This window comes from Sciurus carolinensis, chromosome 8, assembly GCF_902686445.1.
Source record: "Sciurus carolinensis chromosome 8, mSciCar1.2, whole genome shotgun sequence".
NCBI lineage: Eukaryota > Metazoa > Chordata > Mammalia > Rodentia > Sciuridae > Sciurus > Sciurus carolinensis.
In genome coordinates this window covers 27,643,221-27,649,633 of record NC_062220.1, presented here as the reverse complement: position 1 = coordinate 27,649,633, position 6,413 = coordinate 27,643,221, and positions in this window count along the sequence as shown.

Here is a 6,413-nt window from a genome sequence, read left to right as displayed (position 1 = left end):
AATAGTGCTTCAAAAGATGGTAGAATAGGTGTAATCTAGAAATGAAACAAAATAAAATTAGTCTAGATGGTAATTAAATCAATGGGTACCTTGGGAAATTTCAACCCTTCTCAGGATCACAATTGCAATTAGTTAATACAGAAATCAATAAGCCCAAATAAATCTTAGAAGAAACTGATGTCACACTGCATGCTGGTGGCACGGAAGCAAATACATTGTAATCTCATAAGAAATTAAATAATTTTATTGACTTATTTACATCATTTGAATACACTAAAATCAAATCAATTAAATGTTTATATAAAACCAAATGCCCTATGCTTTTAAGAATAATTTTTAATTTCCTCTTTAGGTTCCCTGCTTCCAGGCCAACTCCAATAAGCAAATGTTGCTAGAAAAGAAACTGTACTGATTTTTATTGTTCAGGATTTCAACTGCAAAACAAATTTTCCTCTCTGGGTCCTCTCTGTGCACCCAGTTAACCTATCTATGAGGCTGGGGAAAACAGATCTTGCTAAGTTCAAAAATATACATCCATCTATTAGCTAAGTTAAATACTAAATTTACAAAATCTACATAGCAGATACATGGCAGTTGAAAATTTTCAATTTGACTTCCTGAAGGCATGCCCCGAAAAATGAAAAAAAAATGTTAGCATTCTAAGAAAAGACAGAATTCTACTTAGGTAATTCATAAGTGTAATTAAATATTGGTTGTGAGGAAATGATAATATGCATGCCTTTACAACAAGAACATCAGAACAGTTGTGCTTTGATGGTATTAATACATGCTAATTATTTCTATAGTGGCATAATTAGATAATATCAGATTTGTTATCAATATCAAGACCTTCAGCATCATAGAAAAAGTTTTATTTTCACAAACTTATAAACTAGATGTAAATATATTACCAGGAACAAATGGCACAAAAGTGGTTGTTGCTAATAACATAGACAAGGAATAGCTTTCACAGAAATAGTGGTATTGAGAAGGGCATTGGTGTTCTCTAGATTGTAAAAAGGAGACCAGGCCTTAAAAGTAAAGACACAAAATATACAAGGAGTCTAGAAAACTTTCAATGTGCCTGAAATTAGTATATAAATAAGATGGGAGAACTGTCATGACGGAAACTGTAGGAATCAGAAGTTAAAGTTCTTAAACATCAAAACCAGTGATATTGTTGTGGTTGTTGTTGTTCTTAATTTACTAACAATGAACCTTTGGGGATTTTGAATGTTTAAAGCAATATGATTAGTGTTTTAGAAGGAAAAATCCTAGATAAGCTGAAGCATAGACATAAGGCAGTAAAGGATGAGGCAAAGCTAACCTGTAAAATGAAGGTGGAGATGCTGGAAAACAGATGTGAGGCAAGAGAGCAAATTCCAGAACATTCTTAAAATAAATTGCTGAGGATGGTAGTGCTCATGAGGTGTTATGAAAACTACAGATGATATGCTCGCTTGTTGGATACCATTGGAGATGTTTGTTTCTTAACAGTTACATGGATAATATGTTCAGTTATTCATGTTAAACTACAAATATGACATATATCTTGTGATCAAGGACAAGTTCTGGGCAGAAGAAATTAAATAATTTTATTGACTTATTTATATCATTTGAATAGATAAATACTTAAAAGTCTGTGTACACTAAAATCAAATCAATTAAATGTGAGAAAATGTGGCTTGTGTATTAGGAAATCAGTAAGTAAAGATGTGACAGATCTGGTAATAGGGTTCCAACTGAATTTTGCTATGCTTCTCTCAGCTCTGACTTTGAAGTTTTACTGAGGCAGCTGCCCTCTGTGTCACATACTGTCACTGGTGACACCTGGGGAATTGTTCTTCCTTGACCATGTCCATGATAGAAAGGAGAGCAATTTCATCCCCAAACACAGCACTGAAGTTCTAGTATTAAGTCTAATCGAGTTACACCTATCTGCTTTTACCACTATAACCCATTTTTTGATGAGTTGGCAAAAGATAACCAGAGTGAAGATATTCAATTTGGCATGCTACTGCATTTTAAGAGAAAAAAGGAATGTTGAACACCCACAGAATGCTAAACATCCTTGTCTAGTTTTGTTTTTGCTTTAAATATTTCCCAGTTAAGTTTTTATTCATTCCATTTACATACATAAATTTTAGATTGACCTTGTCAGTTTAAGATATGTATAATTGTGAGTAAGCTCATATTAATCAACCTGTCACATTGATGAAAATTCATATTTTCAAACAAATTTCTTCATTGCATGAACACGAACTTGTTTTTCTTTCAAACAGACTATATTCCCTAATTGTTTGTTGCTGGTAAATAGATACAAAACTTATTTGTATAGTCTATTGCATGTAACAACATTGTAAATTCACTTTCTATGTACTTGGCATCTCTTTCAATAACCAGAGGATCAGGGTTTTTATTTTATTTTATTTTATTTTAATTTTATTTCTGAGACTATTTCTCTTTCTTGACTTATTTCTTTGAATATATATTTAATACCATGTTCATGAGCAGGATTTCTTTGTTCCCCTTCACAGAAAAATTTCTTTTAATATTTTACCTTTAACCATGAATCTTGCAGTGTTTTCTTGTGAATATTCCTTATCAAATTAAAGAAGTGCTTTAATTTGGAAGAATTTTTATAAAAAATGCAAGCTCAGTAAGACATTTGCATGTATTTGCAAGGTGAAGAAGTTTTTTCCCATTTTTTAGTGGAATTACTTTGCTTTATATTTTATTGTACTTTTAATTAACATTCAAACCTTGATTATAAATCATATTGTATACTTTTTGTATTAATAAATTTATTTTTCTACAGTTTAAAATTATTTTCATGAGATACATTGATTTGTATTTTTCCCTTTATTTTAATTTTCTGGTCATATTTTGATATCAAATTTTTATTTTTATTAACAGAAATTGAGGACATTTCCAATTTTTTCTATTCCCTTGAGAATTTTATTTTAGATTAATGCTATTTCCTAATTAGGTCTCCTCAACTTAACTCAGTCTGTGATTGTGCCATTCCTGGTTTCTGAGGCCTGACGTAGTTGCTCATGCACTGCATTCTTTGAGGACTACCATCTGAATGGTTGGAGTTTACCATGACTTCTTCCCTTTTTGTTAGCCTTAAACTCCAATTTCCCATCTGGTGAAAATGTGTCTCTCCCTCACCTTTTTTAAAAATTATTTTTTGGCACTAAGGATTGAACCCAGGCATGCTTAACCACTGAGCTGCATCTCCAGTTCTTACTGTGTATATTGAGATGGGGTCTCACTAAGTTGTTTAGGGCCTTGCTAAGTCACCAAGACTGGCTTTGAACTTGTGATCCTCCTGCCTCAGCCTCCCAAGTCGCTGGGTGTTGGGAGAAATCCTAGTTCTTGACTGGCAGCAATGAATGTCTCAAGTGTGTAAGGGAAAATTTCAGGGAGGAGCATTCCACTTTGGCTACCTAGGAAAGTAAGCAACTGCCCCAAGTTGACTCAGTGTTACCAAGGGAACCCGTATAGGAACCTGGTGGTCTGATCCCTTGTGGCATATTGTGATTGGGCAAGAAACCTGTAAAATATATAGCTGTTCCCGCAATAAACAAGTTTGCAGGCTGTTCACCACAAGCCTGCTTCCACCCAACTCCTGGAGTCTGGGTCTTGATTCCGTGCCCTTACCCCACATAAGAGCTAGCCTGGCACAAGAGAAACTACAGCTGGGTTTACAGGCATGTGCTGCTGTGCCCAACTCTTCCTCACTTTTTGGACTCTGTCCTGTGCCTTATAAATGGATGGGTATTTCTGAGGTAGCAGCACCAATATTAGGCTAACCTATGCCCTTCCTTTCTGAACGACATTGGTCCTTAGAGTCTCAACTGTTCTGTGACTCAACTCTTTGGTGCATTCAAACCATGGTTTCCTACCTCACATTTGGTCTATCTTTCTAGGTGTTAATTTTAGAAGACATGAGTTGATGTAAGCTAAGAGTTCGAGATGTCTTTGTTTCTTGAGAATTCACTTTAGGTTTTCATTTCTGCCACTCTACTGAAATGACATGTTTTATAGGCCACTAGGACTAACTTTTACTTCCCACCCAATAAGCAATACATGATATAGTTTATCACTTCTCCTTCACTGAACATTTTTTTTTTTACCTTACTTCCATGACATTACTTGCTGGGTCTTCCTTTAAATCCTGGGGCCACTTCTCAGTATCATTTTCTGGTTGTACCTCATGGTCTTGACCTCTGAATATTTGAGCCTGGGATCACCCCTCAAAATGTTTCTCTCTATGCACATCCATAACAGTTTTAATTACTATTTCTATCTAATAAGTCCCATATTTACATTATTAGTTTCAATCTTTCTCCCTTTCTTTCGATATCCATATCCACCAGCCTTCTTGATCTCTCACCTAATAAGCATCTCAGTCTTACAAGGTCCCAAATATAAATTTCATTTCCCCTACTCCTCCCACCTATTTTTACTTCAATATTCTCCATCTCAGGCCCAAAATCATAAATCTAGATTTCTTGGTTTTCCAACTTTTTCAGGCCCCACATCTAAATCACGACCTTCTTGCAGATAGGTTCACTTCATTCCTTCTGGATACCCTCTGTTTTTCAAAACCACCAAAGCCTCAGGATGGTTTCATTGGCTACTTTCTTTGCATCAGGTCCTTTCACCTGATAGCAACAGGTCTTGTCTCTTCTCTTTGTTTATGTCTCTGATCAAATGTTTCTTCTATGAATAAAGCTGCCTCCCACCCACTAGTAGAAATTAACAATCCCCAATCCATGACCCACACTATTCACCCATTATTCTGATCTTTTTTTTTTTTTTTACCTCCACAGTGCTAATTGCCATCTTATATTTGTGAATTTATTTACTTGTTTGTTGACTAACTCCACTTAGGGAACATGTGAACTCTATGATCCCATGGACAGTATCACTTTTGTGCCCTGCTGCATTCCCAACTTGTAACAATGGAAATGATACACCAATGAAAGAAACAGAGGGTGAATCTAATACAATTAGGAGGGAGAAAAGCACCGTAAGCTTTCAAAAGCCCTATTAAGTAAGACACTATTGAAACCCCATAAACTATTTTAAAATACTATTGGTAAGAGAAATTGGCCCAAATCAACAATGATTCTGACACTGTAACATGCTTCCTTTGCAGCTTTTCTACAGTGACTCCTAGTTTATTGTAAGCTTCTTTATGAGCTGACAGTAATAGATATGTCTGGGAAGGAAAAAGCTAACTTGAAAGAGACAAATCCAATTCAGAGAGAAGACAGGCAGTTATTTTACCCTTTGATTCTTCTTTCAGTTGACTATTTCTTCAGAAGTAATTTTATTACATTGGTGTAAACATTAGGGACAATCTTATGTTTGATCCATACAAAGACATCTTACATATATTAACTGAATTTTTTTTAATAAAAGCTAATGTCACGTGCAGTGCTGCCACTGGCTAATTTTAATCTTTCTGAAGAACCACTGATATTTTTCATTAATATATAATAAAGATTCACTGTATATACAAACAAAATGAAGTTTATGTTAATATAAAACAAGATTTACTAATGAAATGTTTCTGATAAAGAAGATTCCTTCATGTGGAATTCAAAGATAAATACCAAAAATTTCTCTGTTCTGTGAGATGCATAGTTAAAGTACAAAGAGCACTATTGCTTTTTGGTTATGCATAGCATTATTTAATTCAGACTTAAGGGTGGGGTATAAAATATATAAAGTGATATATAAAATGGGAGAAAATCTAATTTCTGTGAGCAGGAAAAGCAGATCATGCTATGCAGTCACTGTTGGTGGTATTGTAATAGTCTGAGAAGATTCCTGCTAATTTAGCAAGAAATGAGCAGGCAGCCTATTAAAAATTGAGTGTGGAACCCCTCCAAGATGAAACAGTCTAATTCAGTCTCTTGTGACCTTTACCAAAGAGGAACCAGATGATTACACAAGAAACAAGAAAGGAAAACAAAAGAACTATGGAAGAATTAAAATCTTTGGAGACAATATCCAAAAACAATGATCTGTTCCTGCTTTCAAGAAATAATGTAAAATAATATGATAAAATAACCTTTTATAGATATGCAAATGTTGTTTTCCCAAACTGTGTCAATTGCTTTCAATATCTATTAATGATTTATGATGCATAGTAGTTATGTACTGCAAAGGATCAAAGTGCAGCAAGGTTTGATGGAGAGATACTTCCTTTGGGAATTTATAAAAGGAAAATGAGAAGCTAGAGTTATTGGGGTTCAAGACACACAACCCCAAAGTATGGCACATTGGCATCTAGAAAAACCAGTTACAGGAAGATCTCCCAGAACTTTTCTCGCCATTCTTCTTAAAAGCAACCATGAAAGATTCCTGTGTTTCTCTAGAGAAAGTATTTTTCC